This window comes from Podarcis bocagei (assembly GCF_964188305.1).
Source record: "Podarcis bocagei genome assembly, chromosome: 5".
Taxonomy (NCBI): domain Eukaryota; kingdom Metazoa; phylum Chordata; class Lepidosauria; order Squamata; family Lacertidae; genus Podarcis; species Podarcis bocagei.
Window position 1 is genome coordinate 50,283,814 of NC_138129.1, and position 24,339 is coordinate 50,308,152.

The following is a 24,339-nucleotide window of genomic DNA, read 5'->3' on the forward strand; positions in this document are numbered from 1 at the left end:
GGGCCAGCAGGGGGATAGTGTAGATAGTTTTCACTCAGGTCCACGTCAGTTATTTTAGGCGGGAAACCCTGGGTTGTTGTTGCTACAATGTTGATAGCTGGCTGCCTATAAAAGCAGGCCGGCTGAGCTGTTTGCTGTTCAGTTCTGTCCAGCTTACAATAAAGAGCTTCTCTGGAGAAATCACTGTGTCATCTGCTATGTTCGCCCACAACTTAACACTCACAAGGAAATGACCCAAAATAACCTCTCCTAGATGTCTCTTGCTGACATTTAATATATTGCCATATGGATCTTCAGTCCTTTTACTCAGGATATCACTGGATTTTTGCTGACTCCATAGAATTGGGGAAGAGAGTGCATGCAGGGACTCCTCCCACAATCCTGTTCATAATAAAATCCCTCAAGCTGACATGTCAAGCAATAAGGAAGAGGTGCAGAATATAGTACTGTATATAATTTTGGTCTCTGTAACCAATGAAGGTGTAGCTATCAGTGTAAGAGAGAAACTGGAAGCAGCACTAGCCTCATGGTTTTGTAGAGACTTCCTCAAACCATTCCATGCAGTTATTGGAAATCCCTGAGTTATGTTACCACCAGGAGCTTTTGATCACTTTGGTTACTCTTCTATTACAGTGATACCTCGGGTTAAGTACTTGATTCATTCCGGAGGTCCATTCTTAACCTGAAACAGTTCTTAACTTGAAGCACCACTTTAGCTAATGGGGCCTTCAGCTGCCGCTGTGCCGCCAGAGCACGATTTCTGTTCTCATCCTGAAGCAAAGTTCTTAACCCGAGGTACTATTTCTGGATTAGCGGAGTCTGTAACCTGAAGCGTCTGTAACCTGAAGCGTATGTAACCCAAGGTACCACTGTATTATTATTATTATTATTATTATTATTATTTTATTTATTAAATTTCTGTACTGCCCTTCATCCAAAGATCACATGGTGGTTTACATATATATATATATATTTTAATAAAAAATTTTATTGCATTTTTTCCAGATAGAGATAAACAGTCAAATATACAAAGAAGCAAAGACATCAAGAAAAGAAAAGAAAAAAGATGGATCATTTCAGAGCTTATTTCAGTCTTCTATCGGGCTTCCCCACATCTCCCACACAGTGCATTCTTAACAATAAAATTATCAGCAAATTATTACCTTGTTTCATGTGTTTCTTTTGTACTTTCCAATCATTGCGTTTTGAGTTTAAATTACTTATTATCCATTTACTTTGAAAACAAATATAATATCATTTTAAACATTTAAACATTTAATCCTTTCATTGGTATTACCTAGCTTCATAGATCATACACTCTCTTACTGGAGCTAACCTTTCCAAATCCTGCGAATTTTTATAATTCATATAACTTATAAAACTTTTGCAGATAGTCCTTAAATTTTTTCCATTCCTCCTCGATTGTTTCTTCTCCCAAATCTCGGATTCTGGCAGTCATCTCGGCCAATTCCATATAGTCCATCAGTTGCGTTTGCCACTCTTCCAGTGTGGGCAAATCTTGAGTCTTCCAATATTTGGCGATAAGAATTCTTGCTGCTGTAGTTGCATACATAAAAAACGTTCTGTCCTTCTTTAACACCTTTTGGCCGACAATGCCTAAGAGGAAGGCCTCCGGTTTCTTAGGAAAGGTGTACTTAAACACCTTTTTTAACTCATTGTAAATCATTTCCCAGAAGGCCTTCACTTTTGGACAAGTCCACCAAAGGTGAAAGAATGTCCCTTCAGCCTCCTTACACTTCCAGCATTTATTATCAGACAAATGGTATATCTTAGCAAGCTTGACTGGGGTCATGTACCACCTGTATATCATTTTCATAATATTTTCTTTCAAAGCATTACATGCCGTGAATTTCATACCGGTGGTCCATAACCTTTCCCAGTCTTCAAACATAATGTTGTACCCAATGTCTTGAGCCCATTTTATCATGGCTGATTTAACTGTCTCATCCTGGGTATTCCATTTAAGCAGCAAGTTATACATTCTTGATAATAACTTAGTCTTTGGTTCTAACAATTCTGTCTCTAGTTTCGATTTTTCCACCTGGAATCCTGTTTTTTTATCCATCTTAAAAACCTCATGAATTTGAGCATAGTGAAACCAATCTTGCACCTTATTCTTTAGTTTTTCATAGCTCTGCAACCTCCAATTATCTCCAATTTTTTCAACTATTTCCCAATATTTCAGCCAGCCGGCCTCCATATTGGGTTTTTTCCGGGCCTTAGCCTCCACTGGTGATAGCCACCTCGGGGTCTTATTTTCTAATAAGTCTTTATATTTTGTCCAGACCATAAATATTGCTTTTCTGACAATATGGTTTTTAAACATTTTGTGAACCTTAACCTTGTCGTACCACAGATATGCATGCCTACATATATAAAACACATAATGGCTCATTGTCCTAAAAGCAAAACAAGCTGCACACCTGTTACTTCCAACATATCTGTTACAAGAAGCTCACTGTCCTTTCAGTGTACTCAAGGTGCCTAGCATGATTATTTATTCTATGCTATCTGTATGCCATTGCTAAACCAGAAGCCTGAGTTCAGAGTCACACCACACCAAAGAGTCTTGACAGCTCCTGGACAAGACCCTGGGGCCATTTAAAACACCCTTTTTCCATCTCATAGTTCTGTTGGACACCTAGAGCCTCCAGCAAATCATAAATATCCATGCAGTGGAAGGGCATTAATTAGGCATAAGTTACCCTAAAATAGAATGTCATTTCTTTTCACACATGTATTATTTTTTGACTTTGCAAAATTTTGATTTTGCTTAAATGTAGGTGAATGACACATTTAAATTAAGGCTTCCTTCACAGCAAGTAAAAAAATACTCAAGTTTAAAATAACAACAATGGAGAATAGATGAAAGATTCAACAGAACTTACTAATGAAGCACCTTTGACACATGTACAAAAGCAAACAGCATTATTCTGTCATGATGTAGCCAAGGCTCAAGCAACATGGTATGCCAAGTACAGATTCTTTCCTCATGGTTTGTTTGCTTTTAAAACTAAAGGAGCCTGCCAGTCTGAGCACATGAAAGGTGTGCTGCTTAACACTCCCCACTCTTGTCCTTTTTTAGTTTGAAATCACCTCTCCCGAACTACTTTTTTCAGGCAGAGGACAAAAAGGGAAATAGTCCCCATAGTTTCCCTTCCCCACTCCTCTGGGGGGGGGGAAGCAGCTTGGAGTGGGCAATTTTGCACTGAACAGTAGTTAGGCATCTCACTTTTCTACTCAGATGCAGCCTTATATATGTATATATAAAACACCACTAGACACAGATGAAAGAAATCACAGAACTGTGTTTACATTTTTAAAACTGTTTTTTAATTGTGTTTTTTAATTTAAAAACAAACTATTTTTATGTGTTGGGAGTTATTTGGCTGTTTCTGTTTATATTTTGATTGCGTATTTTGTGTTTTTATATTATAATTTTATTTTGTGAACCACCCTGAGACCTGCAGGTATACAGCAGTATAAACATTTAATTAATAATAACAATGTAACATGTACTTCAAGCCCAAGTTCCTATACAATTGACATCCATTGAGACTGTGCCAACACCTGCTTAATAGGGTCTCAATCACAATTAATCTTGCACTGTAAGGTTATTACAATAGCACAGAAGACGCTATTATGGTTGCAAAGAGATACACCAACCACAATGTGTGTCAAATGTTAACACAGAAAGCAATACAGTGCAAAATACCGTAGATCTTCATAGAGGGCCTCACCTTAGAAATTTAAAGGCCACCTCAAATTAAGCTCAAAGTTTCCTGCAGTACTGTGAATGCCACAGTGCTTTGTTCACTGCTCAGCAAGCACCTGGGACCCAAAATGTTCAGGGTCATTCCATTTCCAGTGATCCAACTTTTTTACTTCATGTCATCTAATTTTCTTAATATTTTGTACACTTGTTGAATGATCAAAACTACCGTAAGTTTAAATCTAAAATTTTAATTTTTTTTATCTCATCCTGTTTTTTTATTTACTAGGGTTTGAAATTTCAAAAATATGACAATTTTGGCCTTGCTGGACTACACAAAAACCTTAACAGCTCAGCCCACGACTGAGAGGCGTCAAAACTAAAAAGACCAATTTCTTCAGAACTTCATGAACTTTAATATAATATGTCACATGATGGACTTACTCTAAATTTTAATTTTAAGTTACAAAATTTAATTTTTTTCAAGGGATTAAAAAATTTGTATGATTACAATTTTTCAATAATTTGTATTGATTATTTAATATTTCTAAGAGCTACCTGCACAATTTCATCTTGGGATATCAATGGGATCACATTAAAAAATATTTTGTACATACATGTATGCCTTATTGTGTTCTATTTAAGCTAAATGGGTCTTCTTGGAGTAAAATATAACAGAATATCACTATAGTATCAGCTGCTTTAGGCGTTTCTTTAGAAAGTTATTCAGTTAAAAGATGTCAGAAAAGCTAGCCAGGGTGTAGATACTGCTGTAAACTAGAAAACAGAAGGCTGGCTAACCAAGCCCTGCCTTACCAACTGCATCACTAGGAGTATATACTAGAGCTAACCTTAAAAATCTTCCAATATCAGTGCAGATCTGTGAAAGCAGCCAAAAACGTATCATGAAAAAATATGTGTGCTAGAAATGCTGCTTTTCCAGGTCACATTGATTAGAAAGCAAACAAGATGAGCTATCGTGCTCAAGAATCCAGTTGCAATTGTTGGTTCCCAGGGGAAAAGAGAAAAGACAATAACTACTGCAGACCACAGTGTGTTTTCAAAAATGCTTTCCCTAGGGTCACATGCTCAGGTTTTACACAAATAAAACTGGGAGTCAAGTAATAGCTTGCCTTGCAACCTGTTAAATATTGAGATATCTGAAATATTCTGAACTTCAGGAACAGCATTAGTTTTGAATTTAATAGCAGCTGCTAAGTTATCCATCACTATGAACTGGAAAGATCCTAATCCTTCATTATTGAGAGAATTCTGTTTAAAGACTTGGAACAGTGGCAATGGATAAACTGGTGGAATATATTGGCTGTGTGATGGCAAGCAACATTGAGACTTTTCAAAAAAAACCTGCACCATTACTTTCACGAGCAATTATTTTAATATACGAATTGACATCTACAAGGCTTGTGCTGTTTATTCTTTACTGTACCAAATCAAATGTCAGTGGGAAGATACTAGAATATTTTCTAAATGGTATTTTACCACTTAGATATTAATATGCATGTTGGAGAAGTACAACGTGATGCAGTACCTCAGCTCATAGAGTTGTTGCGGTGTTTTATTTCAAAGAGAAGTGACAACTGGGTATGAGGTTTAACCATACACTTTCCCTTTATGACAAGGACAAAGGAACAACTTCACTTGGATGCATGTCCCTGGAGATCCAATATTAACCCCCATTTTTCTGCAGACAAACTGGGATGCTGGAGAGATAATGATCATTTTCAACCATAATGGAAAGCCATAGAATAAACAAACAAGCCTTGAATTTCTCTTGTGGTTTGTGTGGAAACAAACCAACAGCCCTGATTCACATGTAGCACTAAGCCGATCACATGATCCACATGCAACACAGTTTCTTTCTTTCTGGGTTGGTAAAGAAAGGAGGAGGGACGAGGGTGTGTGACTTAAGCAACGTGTACCAGCACGTTCCTCATTCATAGTAAGTCCTAGTTTGTTTCAGACTATGGCTTACCGCAATATGCAAGTATCAGTATACTAATTTAACAAAGCATATGTTTTCTACTTTGGTCACACAGTAGCAATGTTATTTGCTATCTTTGAATTTTGGGTCCAAAAAATATTATATTTATTTGCGGTGGAAACCAACTATGTCAAATTCAGAATAGACCCATTAAAATCAAGGGACCTAAGTTAGCCGTTTGTAATGATTTCAATGGATCTGCTATGAGCATGACTTAAGTTGGGTTCAACCCTTAATTTCTTTCCTACCCTTTCTCTCAAAGGAGATTTGCAGCTTATTCTCTCTCTGGAGGAAAGAAACTTTTGGAAACAACCCGTAATTCCAAACCACTTATTTCCAAATTATTTCAACCAGCATCTCTTTCAGAATGTTGTTTTCTACATTAGTCCTATTTCTGGCCCGTTGGTGGAGGAGCAGAGAAAACCATTCCTCCCTTGTTTTCCACCAAGTCTTCATATCTCTAGGTCGGACAGCAATTCAGCCATCACTTTCTCCACACAGTGAGGTAGAAGAGGCACAAACAAGTTTCAGCAAGGCTGGAAACTTCCCAAAACAAAGCATGTGAATCAGAGTCAGCTTGTATGGCCAGGGCCAGATATGTGCCAGACTTCCTTGCAGATTACTGAAATTATTTTACTTTCAAGGTACAGAGCAAGGTTACCAAAAACTGCATCCTGTAATATGCTACGCACAAACAGCAATAAAAGAAAGAGGTAAGCAAAGAAACTGTATCAGCTATGAAAGCAGAACTGAGTGAGAAACTGATCATTAGATGCTAGGGGGTTAAATTATCCTTCTTAGCTATGGAAACATGGCTGTAATTAGTAACTAGTCTGAAGAAGGGAGAGGCTGCTAAGAACTATTTGTGTACAAACTGCTCCTTCAATAAAGAAACAGAAGGGGCCATGTCAATGCACTTCGATGAATCGGAACCATATCTGGTTCAGAGATATGTTTAGCGATGCTGAGAAGTGTCAAACTACTGACCGAGTTAAAATTAAGAATCAGCAGCACAGGCAAACTAGGAAAGAGCTTCTGGTGAAAGAAATGGAGCAAGAAAGAAGAATAAAGATAAAATGGATGTTTATTAATTGCACAATAAATTAGACACATTCATAAGCAGCATTAGCAGTGTGTCTCCTGTGATGTCAGAAACAATACCCATGTTACTCAACAATATTTTCACACTCAATGTCCACCACCAGTTTACAGTCCAAATAATCTGGGATCTTAGCCTTTTTGCTATAATGGCTAGTTGCCTTCAGACAAACTGAGAATTGCTTGTCTATCAAAACATTCAAGTTAAACACTTGGAATGTAATACTTCAATTTAAAAGGGCTGTTTCTTTTCCTCCCATATTTTTACTAATCTAGCCTTCATAAATTCAATAATTAAACATGTCAGTACAAGAAAACTGAGTTCTTGTATCATTTACACAAAATATTTCTGCACTACGCTTCAATCAAAAATTTCCAATAATAAATTAGGATGATAATCTATTACTTATAGGTAACAATGGTCATTTCCATATGACCTGTTTATTGAAAATTTATCCTGATTTGTTTGCACAAAACTTGCACAGAGAGGTTATATAGCAGGCATAGGCAAACTCCGGCCCTCCAGAGGTTTAGGACTACAATTCTCATCATCCCTGACCACTGGTCATGTTAGCTAGGGATGATGGGAATTGTAGTCCCAAACATCTGGAGGGCCGGAGTTTGCCTATACTTGTTATATAGTATCTGCACCTTATTGGATATTCATTCTGATTTGTTTGTGTAGAGGCTATATGGAATTCAGTATATGATGAGATTTCACCCTGATTTGTTTGTGCATTAATTGATCATTATCCTTTTTCTGTCACTCTCCTTATCATAAAAAGTTCACTTTTCTTTAAAGTGTGTTTGGTTTGCTAGTGCACATTAGTCTACTTTAACTGAGCAAATCTGGTATGTCCCACAAAATACAGTCTGGAGGCGACCAGTGCCAAATTATCCCCACAAATCTAGAAAAACAAGTTCCTGCCAGACCTAATTACAGAGGGGCAACAGTGGATCAATCGCATCTCAGAGCACTCACTGACTTTCCTAACAGATATTATCTGACCCTACAGGTATGTTATCAGGAGTGTTGTGCCATGAACAATTTTGTGTTGTGAACCGCCCTGAGATCTAAAGGTAAAGGGTGGTATACAAATTTAATTAATTAATTAAATGGAAGGCAGATGGTTCTGTCAGTCCTGTTGGCAACATTCAAAAACAAATTAGGAAAGCTTCTGACCTAAGTTTGATACGCAAGAAATCAACTGGGCAGTTAAGGACATGTGAGGTCTCCCCAATTATATTTTCGAGAGCTGTCAAATCCATGTTCCCAATCAAGATGGGTGTCAGCTGAGAGCACAGCACCTTTATTTATTTTTTACAATTTGTATCCCAAAGAGCTTTCAGTTTAGTGGTATTGGCAATTCCAGATACTTAAGTGATCCGGGAGTCTCCAGTTCTAGTAACCAATTCAGCAGGCTTCTGACCATGTTTTTCCGAACGCCAGCATGTTAGACACATGGAAAAATACATTAATCACAATTCACATCTCACTGTCTGCTTCAAAGGCTATTTTCAATCAAGACTTGGAGAATACCCATGGTATAGATTGTGCTGTTGCCTCACCACACTCATGAAAACACTCCACATAGAGGCAAAGTCATGTAAAGCACTTGGGGACCTAGTAAGATGGCTCTGTTAATGAAACTTGGGAAACAATTAAGCATAATAAAATTAACTTTAAGCACTAAAGCTAGTGAAAGGTTTACAGATGTTATACTGCTGGAACTTGGTAACTATGTTAAAGAAAGAATTAGAAATCCCACAGAAGGGAATAGGTTGCATTTATTAATGATATAGGAAAGTAGTTATTCTATTTATTATCAAGCCCACATATTTTTTATTATTTAATATATTTAATTTGGATTAGAAGATGTCTTTAACTAACCCCTATAAATCACATATATAATAGAATATATTGGTAATAATTTATTATTAATCATACTGAATTTTATTTTTTTAACTATTTGTTTTTCAGTTACTGATAATTAACAATGTGGAGTACATTGATGTGCAAATATGCACCAAAATTTTTATTAAAAGGTTAAAAGACATTCCACAAAGGAACTAATTTTCCCTCAAAGATGGTTCCCAACAGTACTGGCAGTTTTAATACTTTGTCCAGTCCACCACCAACTAACTTCCAACATATTACTTTGCTGTCAAGATAAATAATCACTACCACTTTGAGAGTAATCAGCTCTCCATCACACAACCAAGAGACAGGCAAGGAGAGACTATGGAAATATGCATTTCTGTGGGTGTACAGTAAGAAGAAAGGAAATAGTAAACATCCCAGTTATCAAATACTGAAAACAATCTCTATAATAAAGTGTCTTCCATTGTATGTATCCTATTATTGTAATTAAATGATGTGTGATCATGGACATAGCCAAAGGGGGGGGGATTATAGAAAAGCATTGAAAGTACTCAATAAACTGAGGTTCCATCACCCTCCAAACCAAAGCCTGCCCCTAAAACTTTAGGGGGCGATCTCCTAACAAAAGCTCAACAATGTTGGCTGCTCCACTGAAGAAGCCAAGAAGCACAAACAAACAGTGAGGGCAACTACACTATCTGGTTTTCTAATGAAGTTCTATCAACATATTTTCTTGGAAGAATATAAACAAAAGAGTGATTACATCAGGGGAACTATGCTGAATGCCATCACTTGAAAATGAGGTATTGAAACAACCCCATGTTATCTATCGGGAAGGTTTCTGATTGGTCCTCGGCTGGGGGCAATCGCAGCTCAGCGCTCGGAGTGACCAGCTTCCCAATGTGCATCTTCTGATTGAGTTCAAACAGTCCCCCAGACATTTTTGTGTAGTTTCTGATCATGCTTGCTCCTCCTCCATAACTGTGGGCAAAGTCTGTTCTATGGATAGAGGTGTGGATGGATTATCTATAGTATCATACATGTTGATTCGGCGTATAGTTGGATCCAGTTCCTTGGTCTGCAAACACCTTTCTTGGTTGGGTGAGTCTCTTACTGGGGATTCCTCCTGTAGAAAGGCCAGTAGCTCCTCTTTCCCAGACCTATCATTGTTCGTATTCCTGTTGCCCACGTTAGCAGGTTCATGGGGGTTTGTCCTAGGCTTGTTCAGGTCACGCATCAAATCTTGAATACTGTTTGTTATTTCTTCAATTTCCTCTACTATGGAGTTAATTGGGGTTGTGTTTATCGTTGCTCTTTGCTCAACATTCCTAAGGAGTGGAGATGTCTTTAAAGTAGGGGAGGTAGTGCTGTACTGTATTATTTATGCAAATTGATTTTCTCTGGAGTTAAAGATCTGACCCGGACAAACCTTGTTATGTTGAGCTCGTATTTTGCACAATTTGTATACGGTGTCTGTTTGATAATGTGTGGTTTGCTATGCCTAATAAAGGATAACTATTTATTAACAACCCCATGTTTGCACCTAATAGTCACATATCCAGGATCTGAATCTTTATCAGCAATGGAGCATGCTAAACCTCTGCATCTAGTAGGAGAGTTTTCTGGGTTTCCTCACAGGTATCTGGTTGGCCATGATCTTGTCTAATCCTTATCTAAAAGCTATTAATGACTTGCTCAGTGCTAATTTGCCAGGTTGTGGAAGTGTGGGGAAAATGGTCTTATTACCAAGTTTAACATTTTTAAGTTTAAAAAAAGACAGAACTAGAACATCTCAAATTAAATTGAATCTAAGTAAAACTTTGCTTTGTTGCTCTTATGCTAATTCTGCCTGCTACTTCTCAATAATAAACCGCCCTGAGACCTCCAGGTATTGGGCGGTATATAAACTGAATAAATAACAACAGCAACTACGAATACAGTGGGGAAATTGTTTGAATTCCATTGCATAAAGCCAATACTCTCGTCTGGTTTTATAATATCATTGCCCCTCCTTAGCAACACTACTTTATGAGGTTATATACTCTGGGAATTAAGCTGTATTTTAATCACATCACCCACTGTGGTACTTACAAGAACAGATAGTGTGCTGAACAGCAGTAATGCTACTGTGCTCCATAATTATGAAAGATTCATTTCTCTCCCCCTGTAGGCAGGACTAATGTCTCAGTTCCTCACATTTCCACATGAAGATCAATGATCAAGTGGTAATTCGCAAACGAAAACAACCGAACCAAAAATTAGAACAGAAGTCTTGCAATATTAAGAAGTTAGAATACTAATTCAAATCAGATACTGCACTAAAAGGTACATTATAGGTGCTGAGAGACATAAATACTGCATCCAGATCGCTGCAACCACAGTGAAGGATTACCTATACAAGAGAGCCCAGCAAGTTTTTATGTAAACCATTTTGAGGTTTACAATCAAACAGTATATAAATGTTGTGAAATATGTCCAAAATAAAACAGTAATATCTTTAGAAGAGTAGCTACAGAATGAAAGATCTACAACAAAACAAACATTTAAAGAATATTGTTGTCTTGGATTCTTTACACATACTGCTGATAGCTCAGTTAACATTCAGTGAGAATGGAAAATCACAACTTAGCACTTTATTTTGCCAATCACCACAAAATTCACAAAGCAGGGCCATTAGCAGCTCAGCTTCACAATGTTTCAGGGACACTAGAGCATATTGTAAAATCATGGAGTCTGTTTTAGACCCAGCAAAGATACTCGTCTAGCAAGGACTAGTAGAGGAATTCCTCTTCAGCTCTACTACCCTATATTGCTTGCATGCAGCGAGGAGAGATTAGGGTTGCTGGAGTTGCTGTAAAGATGCTAATGCAAAGTGATGGAGTAAATGGTGCCTATAACATCACTACAAACCAGCTTCTAATATATTTATCTACTCAGAACATTTTTATTATCCGGCCAGTTATTTAAACTGTTTTACTTTTATTCCTTTTCCCCTCTTTAGATGTGTCCACGTTCTCCAGTGCTCATACCCAGAACTCCTACAATTAAATTTTCAGCCCTGCAACCTCCCAACAGTTAGTCCCACTCCCATCCATAACATAGAGGAAGGCAAGAACATTGTTTGGTAATACAGATAGCACTAGTAAAGTGCTAAAAGCACTAGTAAAGTTCCTATTCCTATAGGAAAGAACCTTCATCTAAAAGGCCAATAGTGTTAGAATAGATCAGCAGGATATCCTAGGCCAGATTCTTTCGCCCAAACCTTTCATATCAAATGTTTCCCAGCATCACTCCCAATGCCTCAAATGAGGTGACAGTAACTTTGAAGGCCATGTGATCAATGTGGAAAGTAGTCCCCAGTTAAAAGTGGACATGTAATGGCATAGTTCATAATCCATAGTATACACTATCGCTCCCAAAATTTTCTATGGTACTGAAGGACAACAGAGATCACAGTACGAATAATGAGAATGTTTCCTGACAATAGGATCCCAGGGACAACCAGGGGTCAAAGTGGCAGCAATCTGTACTAGAAGCAAGACCAGGAAGCATGTGAGGACTTCCTCAGTCGGGGGGGGGGGCGGACAAAAACCCTGTGGGAACAACGATGCTGCAGAGAGTAGTAATCACAGAACCAGGAATGATGGTGGAACTGTCAAAGTGAGTAAATACTCCATTCAGGAAGGGTTTGATCCTGAACTTCACCCTCAGTGGAGACATGTACTGGAGCTTCTTTAAGATCTGAGATAGTAATAGCCTGAACACAGCAGAAGACTGAGTAGAAACCATCTCTAGAGATGCTGGTTCTGAGATAATCCCCTACTTCCCTTGCCCTTCTTCTTTTATTTTATTTTTTAGTCATGCTTTCAGTGACAAATATGACAACCTATCATTGGCCCTTCATACCAATGTACTTGTGTCAATGTACTTGTCCAGCAATGGGGAAAGTTCCTCCAAGGCGAATTCCTAGGCCGATATCTGTACCAAGGTATGCACTTGGACTTCCACACCTGATGAGTCAAGTCAAAGCATCAGAGCAACTGTCTCCACAACAAGGTTTGTTGATACCAAACCAGTCAGCACTAAGTAAGACCAGAGGCACACTTGTTGTAGAGGGTGTGCCAACTGCCACACTGGACAGTGTCTTAATTTCACTAGAGGAAACCACCACAGCACTTGCAACAGCTCTACAGTCCACCATGGCAGATTCAGTTGTCAGTAAAGGTAAAGGTACCCCTGACCATTAGGTCCAGTCACGGATGACTCTGGGGTTGTGGCGCTCATCTCGCTTTATTGGCCGAGGGAGCCAGCATACAGCTTCCAGTCATGTGGCCAGCATAACTAAGCCGCTTCTGGCGAACCAGAGCAGCGCACGGAAACGCCGTTTACCTTCCCGCCTATTTATCTACTTGCACTTTGACGTGCTTTCGAACTGCTAGGTTGGCAGGAGCAGGGACTGAGCAACGGGAGCTCACCCCGTCACGGGGATTCGAACCGCCAACCTTCTGATCGGCAAGCCCTAGGCTCTGTGGTTTAACCCACAGCTCCACCCGCTGTCAGTAGCAAGACTGAAAGGATTGAGATGCAGCAGAGTTATGTCACAGTGGAGCCCTGATAACTTGAGCCTCAGCATTCATCACAAGAATCAGCTACTAGAAGGTCATAGAAAGACAGGACAGACCTGTCTATGTGTCTGCCTTTTGAACTTTTGACAAAGAGGGAAGGTGTCACAATGTGCCACTCACTAAAGCAAAGGTGGCAGCAGTAGTGTCCAAATGAAGGAACTCACTGCTACAAATAGAGAACTCTATCAATAAAATATTCATTGAGAGAGAGAGAGAGAGAGAGAGAGAGAGAGAGAGAGAGAGAGAGAGATCACTGTATCATAAGACTCCTGTCAACACTAACGGAAACATGAGCAAGCATAGGGAATCACCAAAAGAAACAAAATGAAACTCATTGTAGACTGAACAAGAGAAAAGAGAAAGGAATCTAGATTTTAACTTTCCTCCGGGGGGGGGGGGGAGAAAGAAAGTTTAATCTGCTGCAGCCAAGGAGGAATTGAATGGAAATGCAAGGGTCATGGTCCTCCTGAGAATATGCCCAGAGTGCAGGCCTCCCACCAAAAATATTAATCATCTAGCCCTAGAGCAAGGATGAGGAACCTGTAGCCCTCCAGATGATGTTGGACTCCAACTCCCATTAGCCCCAGCCAACCTAGCCAACGGTCAGGAACAAGTTGCAGTCCAACAACATCTGAACGGCCACAAGTTCCCAGCCCTGCTCTAGAAAGTCCTAGACTTTGGCTGGGTATAAGCACAGAACCCATACATGGGACTCCACAGAGACCACAAAGAACAATCTTCTCTCCTTCTACTGCAAATATTTAGTGACCAAGATATGTTCAGCTATAGTTTCTTCCCCAGACCAGCAGAAGAAAATGAAATTATTTTAGACAAAACTAGTCTATCTTTTCATTTAGTCAACTGTGAGCATAACTACACCTTGAGAGGCAATAATGGAATCCCCAACCCTGCATTTGCCTTGTAATGTGAACATGGAAACAAGGGAAATGCTTAAACCTTCCCCACCCAATGCTTCTTCTTGGTTTCTGTGCTACATCCAAGTCCAGGGCCAGAAGTAAGTCCAGCGTGGTGGCTGAGGTGGGGGTGGAGTGGGGAGAGAAAAAGAACCCCCCAATATTACCATAATGATCTTGGCAAATATGTGTTTCTCCAAGTGTTTGGTAACATACACTGCTGCCCTGTTTCTTCTACAACACATTGGATAGCTATTTAATTGCAAGGAAGTTCAGCACTCCCAGAAACTTGTTCAAACCCTGAAAAACCGGTCTGTCCAACAAACTGAGCCAGAATCCATGGACACTGCCCATCTTATTAAAGGTGAAGCCATCATGGCTTACAATTGTTTTGAAACTAAGGTTAGATTGGATATGATTGCAAAACGATTTCTAGGAAAACCAAGGTTGCTTTACATATTTAAGCACACAGCATTCCCAAGTATCTCTCTCTTAGATATACCAGTATGTCGCATTGGCATATGGACTACTTCTCATTTTCTTGTGTTTTCCATGTATTGTTTTGCTTTTCAAATACGGGACAAGGATGTTGCTCTAATCATTAGAATCTAATGCAGTAATGCACAGAATGGCATGAACTACATGATTTTCTTATTCTCTTCTATGAACAAGAGTAATGTCCATAGTATGATGTGTGCAATTCCATTTTACAGGAAAAAATGAAAGCCCCTGCATATATATATGCAACCTGTTGGCTAGGAGGGGAAATGTTATTTCCTTTCAGATACTCTTACATAATGCAGTTTTAAAACCAAACACTTTTGCCAGCAGCATTAACACAAATGTTATGTGAGATGACAGTATAAATGTCCCATGCTGTTAAGTATGGGGGTCAAAATGCACCTGGGAAGGCTGTTTTAATCCGACTTTCAAGGCATGTACACATGTGTGACTGACAGAGTGCATGTCTTGCACTGAGTACATTATGGATTCACAGTCATACCTTGGGTTACAGGCGCTTCGGGTTGTGAGATTTCAGGTTGCGTACCATGCCGAACCTGGAAGTACCGGAATGGGTTACTTCTGGGTTACGGCGCTTGCGCATGCACAGAAGCACTAAATCACGCTTTGCGCATGCACAGAAGTGCCGAATCACTACCCGTGCATGCGCATAAATGACGCTGTGGGTTGCGAACACTGAGGGGGTTGCAAACGTGCTTCCCGCATGGATCACGTTCGCAACCCGAGCGTCCACTGTATTGCTTTCACACTGGTTACATTTGCTGCATGAAATACTGGCACTTTTCACAGGAGTCATGGCACATAGCACTGTCCTAAGCAGCTTTTGTATCAGTGACCATAAACGGTAGTTCTTACAAGGTTCTAAAACATTTTCTATACTGAAGTAGGTATTTCCCAAAACTGGAAGCTTCAACACTAGGACTCAATTCTTATTAGTTGCCTCTGCACCAGATGTTCACTATACTATGATACAGCAAGTGTTGCTAGTTGCATTTGTGAAATGTCATTTGCCACTGGCGAAGCAGGGAATATTTCAGGACAGGTCTACACAAATCACCAACAGCTTTGCATCTCACTTCATTTAAAAAAAAAAGCAAGTGGAGTACCTCTCTCTACAGAATCTGGTGAAGATATACTAGGCAAATAGAAAAAATCAAGCAGTATTTTGTTGAGACTGTGTGCAAAAGCAGGTTGATCAACTACTGCTCCTTTGTTATGGGCTGCTTCATGTGAAACAGTAAGCAAAGAACAAACCTTGGTGAGAGTTCATGGTTACCTAGAGAGTTCTAGCAACATGCCAAGACTAAACAAAACAAAACCCTAGCGTTATGTACTGAGTTTTAGCTAAGTGCAGAGCTGCAGTAAAAAGAAGCAGGGAGAATCAAATCAGCTGTGTGCTCCTCTCCAGGAGTCCATGTAATTTCAAGAAGCCACAGTACAACTTACTGTGACATGCCAACCCTGTCTATAATAGATGGGCTCTCAGAGGTTAAAAGGGATGTCAACTGGCTTTTGTCAATATCTTTTTCCATTCCACTCCATTGGAAGAGCCATTAGTTATGCATTACAATCCCAATTTTGCTTTTGATCTTTTCACGTTTACAACAATATGTGGCAGTGGAACAAAACTCATACCTTCCCCACAAAAAGAATACTCTTTTTTAACACAAAAAGCCACAGAAAATTATGTGGAGAACATGCTGACCAGATACCACCATCTTTCTAGATTATGAAAAAAACAAAAGCACAGGTAATATAGAGAAAGTCAAGATGGGGCACAACAGCAACCCAACATGACTGAAAATGGCAACTAAAGTGGCAACATGAGGTTGGTTCACTGTGAAGTCACACAAATAGGAAACATTAATGCACAACTTTTGGTATAACTTACACTAGAATCTATACTCTACATTCCCGTTCAGTTATTAAACCAACTTCAGTTTCATAGTATGGTATGACTAATCAGGGATCTAAAAATACAGGTAAGTTGTTCAAGTTTGACTATGGCTTTTATTAAAAATAGCTTTAGGGTCACATATTATGTAACAAAATGGTGTATTTCTATAGAACCGCCCTATTATGTCTACATCCCAATCCAGCAAAGAATGAGCATGAAAAATTGATTCCTTCTCCACTATTGTCAACAAGACTTAACAATAGTTTAGTACATGCACTTGAAGGATCCTTCACATCATTCAGAAAAACACTTATGTAAAAAAGGAAATTGTAGCTGGTTTTACTAACACACAGCAAAATAGCCAATGGAAACATTTTATGTTGAAGGAATTGGCTCCCTACCACAGATCAAAGCTGATTCTTTTGTATGTCCCCATACAATACACTGGGTGATAGCCAGCTTATCCTCACTTACTTTCCCTCTGCTCTTTCCAGGCACAGTCCACAATTTAAAGCTCTGTGTCCAAGCACCCTTTTTTTGCTCTAGAGCTTTCCCCATGAAAACTCACTCTTTAAAGATCAACTGGAGCAAATGTTAATCCACGGAAAACCTGAATTGATTCTTGCACCGATTGAGCTTTAAAGAGCTGGTTTTTGCACGGAAAGCTCACCAGGGGGTGGGGATGCTTAGACATAAGAGCATTTAAGCACAGACCTCTTCCAAGCACAGACCTCTTCCTGGAAAGAACAAGGCAAAAGGTAAGTGTGGATAAGCCCCAACTCTTGATTTTAATGGGGCTCCTCTGAGTACATCTTAGTTGGATATCACCCACTGTCAGCATCTGAGGTTATAAGCAATCTTTGCATATAGCATTCACAACAAAGTGAAATTATTATTAGGAGTAGAGACTTGTAATCATATTTGAATAATCACGCCACATTGCAAAATAAAATGAGCTGCTTGCAACAAGGGAATTAACAGGGATTCTCCTGATAAGCATACCAGAAGGTTCATTCTAGATTATATCAGTGAGAATTAAACTTAAGTTATTGCGCCAAACATGTGCTCTAAACATCACAGGACCTTCTATATATGTGATAAGCAACTTTTCTCAAGTTAACTTTCAAAAAGCAGAACATTGTAAGAGCTATTGTATAAGACCAGCCATCAAAGGTTTGCAGGATTAGGTATTAGAGTGGCCTAACCTTTAGTTGGACTTTTTTTTTTTTACTGTGCATGTATACATGTTGCAATGGGGCGGGGGAGGCAGTGGCGTAGCGTGGGGGGTGCAGGGGGGGCCGGCCGCACCGGGCGCAACATCTGGGGGTTAGGGTTAGGGGGTGCAAATCCACGGGGTAGGGGGCGCAAATCCACGGGTTAGGGGGAGCAAATTACTTGCCTTGCCCCGGGTGCTGACAACCCACGATACGCCACTGGGGGGAGGTCAGTACCTAGGAAGTTTTATTGAGAAAGAGGCATGTGTTTGTACCCAAGTAGAAATACAGGATTTAAGAATAATCACAACATTGACCTGGGAAAGGATATCTTTGAAGGAACAGCAGCATTTGGCACACTCAACACTCTTCTGGGACAGACACTACGCTATATAAAGTCCTCTGCTTCATATGAGTGCGGGGTACAAAATTTTCCACTGCTACATTTTTTCAATATAATTTTTTTATTTAAAAATGCAACTGCTTCATAAAATAATTAATACAATACCAGTCAAACAAGATAGATTTTTACAGACGTAATTAGATCATTTATACCAAGGAAATAAATATAATAGCACGTTCAATGAAAGCAGTCAAAACTGTTATGAAAAACAAAATTTAAACAAGGTAAAAGTATGTTATTGAATTGCTTTGTCTTATCTTACAAGTATTTCAAATACAGTCATACCTCGGGTTGCAAACGTGATCTGTGCAGGAGGCACGTTCACAACCTGAAGTGCTACATCTGCACACGCGCATGATGCGATTTGGCGCTTCTGCGCATGCGTGTGACATCATTTTGTGCTTCTGCGCATGCATGAGCATTGAAACCCAGAAGTAACCTGTTCCAGTACTTCTGGGTTCGGCGCGGTCCGCAACCCGAAAACGCGCAACCCGCAGCGTTTGTATGCCGAGGTATGGCTGTAAAAGTAATTTCCTAGCTAAATGTTGAATTTATGGAACGTAACAGGTGGCGCTGTGGGTTAAACCACAGATCCTAGGACTTGCCAATCAGAAGGTCGGCGGTTCGAATCCCCGCGACGGGGTGAGCTCCCATTGCTCGGTCCCTGCTCCTGCCAACCTAGCAGTTCAAAAGCACATCAAAGTGCAAGTAGATAAATAGGTACTGCTCCAGCGGGAAGGTAAACGGCGTTTCCGTGCACTGCTCTGGTTCGCCAGAAGCGGCTTAGTCATGCTGGCCACATGACCCAGAAGCTGTACGCCGGCTCCCTCGGCCAATAAAGAGAGATGAGTGCCACAACCCCAGAGTCGGTCACGACTGGACCTAATGGTCAGGGGTCCCTTTACCTTTAACATTTAAGCCACATTAAGTGCACTTTTTTGCATGTTTCCCCTAGTCAAATATTTCCGTCCAAATATATTTGGCTACTGGAAAAGCCATTTATCCAGTTCATAAGATTGTTTTTGAATTTTGGCGAAAGAATGTAAGTGACGTAAAACACTAAATCGGATCCCAATCAATAGAGGCTTTGGGGGGGGGGTCAAAAAACCAAAACTCCACATAAATGCGCTGAAGCCACTAAAGGAGGAGTATAATGGAATCTCTCCTGTACGTAAAAGTTCTTAGGGTAATGAGAGTTTCAACTGTATGCACCTGTATGAGTGAAGGTCCCCAGAGATATGAAGAATACACTTGATCCAAAACTGGAGCCAGAGGGCTGAAGATGAAATCAGCTTTTGCAATTCACTCCTTTTAAATGTACAAAAGCCCCAAAGGAAAGTATCAGAGCCAAGAATGGCTCTCTAGTCTCCAACAGGCACCATCTATTCTATCACAGTGATGACAAAACGGACACCAAAAGAAAACAATTACAGTGCACATTATTTCTTGTGCTGAGACACCAAATTCTTATGACACTTGTTTATTATAGAACCAAGCCTCACAGAAGCTTTGTACTAAAAGGGGAAAAAGCTTTGTGGACTAGAAGTGAATAACTTATTTCTTCAGCTAAGATTCTCAAAAAGATTGGTTTAATCAACATTCAAGAATTTCAAGTAGATGTACATTAGGTAACAAATACTAGTCTCCACCTTGCAAAGTTCTACTGAAGACAGAAGACATTAAGTTAACACTGAACACTCAATTCATTCCTGTTTGTTACATTTTGGCACAAGAGATATGAGAGCTAGGGAAGACAGAACTGGAGAATGGAGGTTTAATCTTGGGGTAGAGTGGCTGAAAGGAACAGAAGTAGGTGAAATTGGCTGCTGAATTTCACATTGCACCATGAGGTTTCAGGAGAATTTGTATCAACTGAGAAACATTTTAAAAATGTAAACTATCCTAAACCCAAGAGGGCAAGAAGTATATTTAAATAAATAAATCCTGGGATCTTTCTGTGTATATGGCAGGTTCAGGAAACAAACAGCCAGCTCATTGTAAAGAATGCATTTTGAATGCATTCTCAGCAGGCAAGATCTAATGCAGCACAAATAAGCATCTGCTTGTACCATTCCCACTTCCTTGTCTTCTCCATTCTATTTAAAAAGAGAAATAAACAGTGAGGGCTTCTTGGTGCCTTGGCCATGAAGAAGTATGAAACAGAAGTTTTGTTTGTTTTGAATTCTTCCTATTTCAAATCAGCTGTGAATGCATAGAATGAGAACCTATAGTGTCTCTCAGAAAGTGTCTTGGAGAAAAATTGAACATTATTTCTACAATTTTGGATTATATATAGACCAGCTGTTTTAGATAGACCTTAATGCTCTGATAATGTGCATTAGTATGATTTTCAAATACATTAGAAACATTTTGCTCTGTAAAATGGCCAGATGATGAATGCAAAATAAATAAAAATGCATGCAAGTAACCATAAGAATCTATAAAATAACTACATATTGGCATTCCTCTCATTCCACTTGGTAAATGGGTGCTGAGTTGGAATAATCAGATTTTCTTTTATGTTTTAAATAATTAACAGTACTTTTAGGTTTTATGCGTTGTTTAAATTGTTTATTCATTCAATTAATCAGTGTCCTCCTGCTTATAGGATTCTCATGCTGACAAACTGACAGTTAAGATAATTGTACATGTACCTATGCAAATATGGCAATATAACAAACCATAAGCAAGACAGTCCTGTGTGGTAGGTGGGGGATGGGATGCAGGGTGGAGTAGCAAAATGACAACACCCAATTATATTAGAAAAGCAGAGAACACTTGGTGTTGGGCACTCTTCTTCTCAAATTGACACATTTTTTATCTTCATTTTACAAACAGTATCAAATGTTGAGGGGAAATACAGCATAAACTGCTACGTGGGGAAGACTATAACAGGGATTTAAACATTGCTGACAGGAAATGATCAGGGCAGATAAGATTTTCAGGTTCACCAAATCCAGCAGCATCCTCTTAATCTTTATTTCATGGTATCATTACATTTGCCCTGTGATATAGTAGTTTACTGCTTCTACCAGAGTTTTAGCTCATTCATGCAATATTATTTAGAACTACAGTATATAAACAGCATAGCAGCTGTTATCTATGTCTCAGGGAAAGGAAATATGGCCCTTTCCCCTCTTAGGAGCAATACATTTCAGTTGAAAAGCTAAGCTATGAGAAATCCACTGAGAAAGAAATGTGCATTGTCATTGTGATCAGGAACAGAACATGAGAAGAGGGGTAAAACTTATCCAGCTCCCCCAGCAGATTACTACAACAAAACTCCTGCTTGTCTGATGAGCTTATGAAACTCTCCCTATTTTCTGTGATTGGACCGTTCTTCCTGATCCACCCAGATTAAAGTCTCTGAAGGAATTACAATTCACCACAATCATCAGCATAATCATCAGTTTATAGCCAAGCAGGTTAATTGAAGAAAGAGGGATGAACACTCAAAGCATATGTAATGACTTAAAACTTGCTTCATGAGAAGTAAAAAAGTTTGCTGGAGATTGTGGGGTGGAAAGGGGAGGAGGGTTTGGCACTTTGTACTCTTCCACCTTATTCTGCGGTAGTCAGACCTCCTTCTGAACACAATGTATGGTTCTGGACACCAGAGGCGGATTTACGGGAACACGACCAATTCAGTCACACTGAGCATAGATCTTCAGGGGTGCCACAGGGGAAGCTGCAACTATGATTTAGAATGGAGTGCAAAGGGGGGGGGGGAGCACCAATTTTTGGTGTTGCACAGGGTCTGCTGAAATTTGAGACCACAACGTGGGCAACACCCCTCAGGAAGAATGTAAACAAACTAAAATGGACTCAGAACAGGGAAACAAAGATGGTGAGCAGAATAAAGAAAACAAGTCCTGTTAGTTAAGGTTGAAGTAGGGCTGCCCTACAACCGGATTTTCCCAGACATTTCTGGGATTTCAAAGTTGGAAATGACGTCCGGGGGGAATTTCTGAAATGTCCCAGATCACAATTTGGCATTTGTCTAAAAAAAGTTTGTCTAAAAACACCACAATTTCGGTGGTTTCCTAAAAACAAGCTCAACAATTTGGGGGTGTCCTGGTTTTTACTTTTTTAAATATGGCAACCCTAGTCGAAGGAACTAGGCATGTTTAGTTTAGAGAAGAGAAGACAAAGAAGACATGACAGCACCCTTCAGACTCACTGAAGGGCTGTCACATGGAAGAGGGCATGGAAGAGTTTGTTACTTCCCCATACGGCAGGACTAGATCTAATTGGTTTAATTTACAGGAGGATAATATTTAGGTTCAACCCTAGGAAAAACTTCCTCACATTTTATAAAAAGTTTATCCCACCCCCTTTGAGAACCCTGTTAAAGCAATGAATTTATTGGCTTCAAAACACATTATGGGGCACAAAAACAAGAGGCTATAAGGCATGTAATCTACTATTGTGCTACTATTTATCACTTAGTGTTTATACAACAAGAGGCTTACCATTTAAGTAAGGCAAGGGGAATGGAGAGGAAAGAAAGATGTGCATGATTAGTTAAATGACACAGCAAATACTCAACTTACAGTGGTGCCTCGCAAGACGAAATTAATTGGTTCCGCAAGTTTTTTCTTCTTGCGAGTTTTTCGTCTTGCGAAGCACGGTTTCCCATAGGAATGCATTGAAAATCAATTAATGCGTTCCTAGGGAAACCGCTTGCCAGGCTGGTGGTGTGGAGAAGGGCTTTTCTCCGCACCGCAAGCCTTCAGGACAGGTACGGGAACAGAGGGGAAGGCGCGCAGCGCTTTCCCTCTGTTCCCGGGGCTTGCGTGGGAGGAGGGTTTTTTCTCCCCACCGCAAACATTCAGAACAGCATTCTGAATGTTGGCGGTGGGAAGGAAAACCCTCCTCCCACCCCAAGTCTTCAGGAAAGCCATCCGATGCCGCGCGGCAGCATCGGAGCTTCGTTCCGATGCCGCGCGGCGGGAGGAGGCGTTCCCCCCCCCGCCGCCCGGCATCGGAGCTTCGTTCCGATGCCGCGCTGCGGGAGGAGGCGTTCCCCCCCCGCCGCCCGGCATCGGAGCTTCGTTCCGATGCCGCGCGGCGGGAGGAGGCGTCCCCCCCCCGCCGCCCGGCATCGGAGCTTCGTTCCGATGCCGCGCTGCGGGAGGAGGCGTTCCCCCCCCCCCGCCGCCCGGCATCGGAGCTTCGTTCCGATGCCGCGCGGCGGGAGGAGGCGTTCCCCCCCCCCGCCGCCCGGCATCGGAGCTTCGTTCCGATGCCGCGCGGCGGGCGGAGGTCCGAGGACAGTGGGGAAGACGCGCTGCGCTTCCCCGCTGTCCCGGAGATTTCCCTATGGGCTGTCGTCTTGCGAGGCAAGCCCATAGAGAAATTCGTTTTGCGAAGCGCCTCCAAAACGGAAAACCCTTTCGTCTAGCGGGTTTTCCGTCTTGCGAGGCGTTCGTCTTGCGGGGTACCACTGTATTTTGTTTTTAAACACACCAACAGAACGAGCTAGGCAAACATCCAGTTTTTAAAAAAAAGTTCCAATGGTAGGGAGCAGCAAATGAGAATGCATGGAACTGGGAGGATATAATTTTGGTTTAACAGAATATAATTTTGGTTTAACAGAGGTCAAGAGAAAAGCAAAAAAAACACAGCAGTAGAGAGAAAAAGCAAAATTAATGGAGATAAAATGAGTAACATGGTCGTCACAACAACAATAAAATTATTGTGAGTTTAACAAAAGAAAGATTTGAGAGAAGAGGCCTAAGCAAAAGGTGTTGCAACTTACAGTATTAAAGAGATAACAAGAGTGAACACAAAATTATTGGTTGCATCAAGACAGAGATAATTGTGAATGTTATAAATATAACCAAGATAAAAACCATGAAATTTAGCAGCTGAGTGAGTACTGGGAGAGAAATTAAGACTCCAATGCAACATCAAAATTACAAGCTTGAGGGATATAAGAAATAGTAGACCCACCAAGCAGAAGAAAATGTAAAGCAGGAAAAAGAGAAAGGAAGCAGAAACTTGTTTTTTTTCAGAATTCAGTTTTAAGAAATGCGTAGTCAGCCAA

The 24,339-nt window shown here is 40.2% G+C and overlaps 1 protein-coding gene across 2 annotated transcripts in view; it reads right to left on the reverse strand.

The window, feature by feature from the left end:
• SORT1 (sortilin 1) overlaps positions 1–24,339 on the reverse strand; it is a 53,634-nt gene that overhangs the window by 27,319 nt on the left and 1,976 nt on the right. The window lies entirely within an intron of this gene.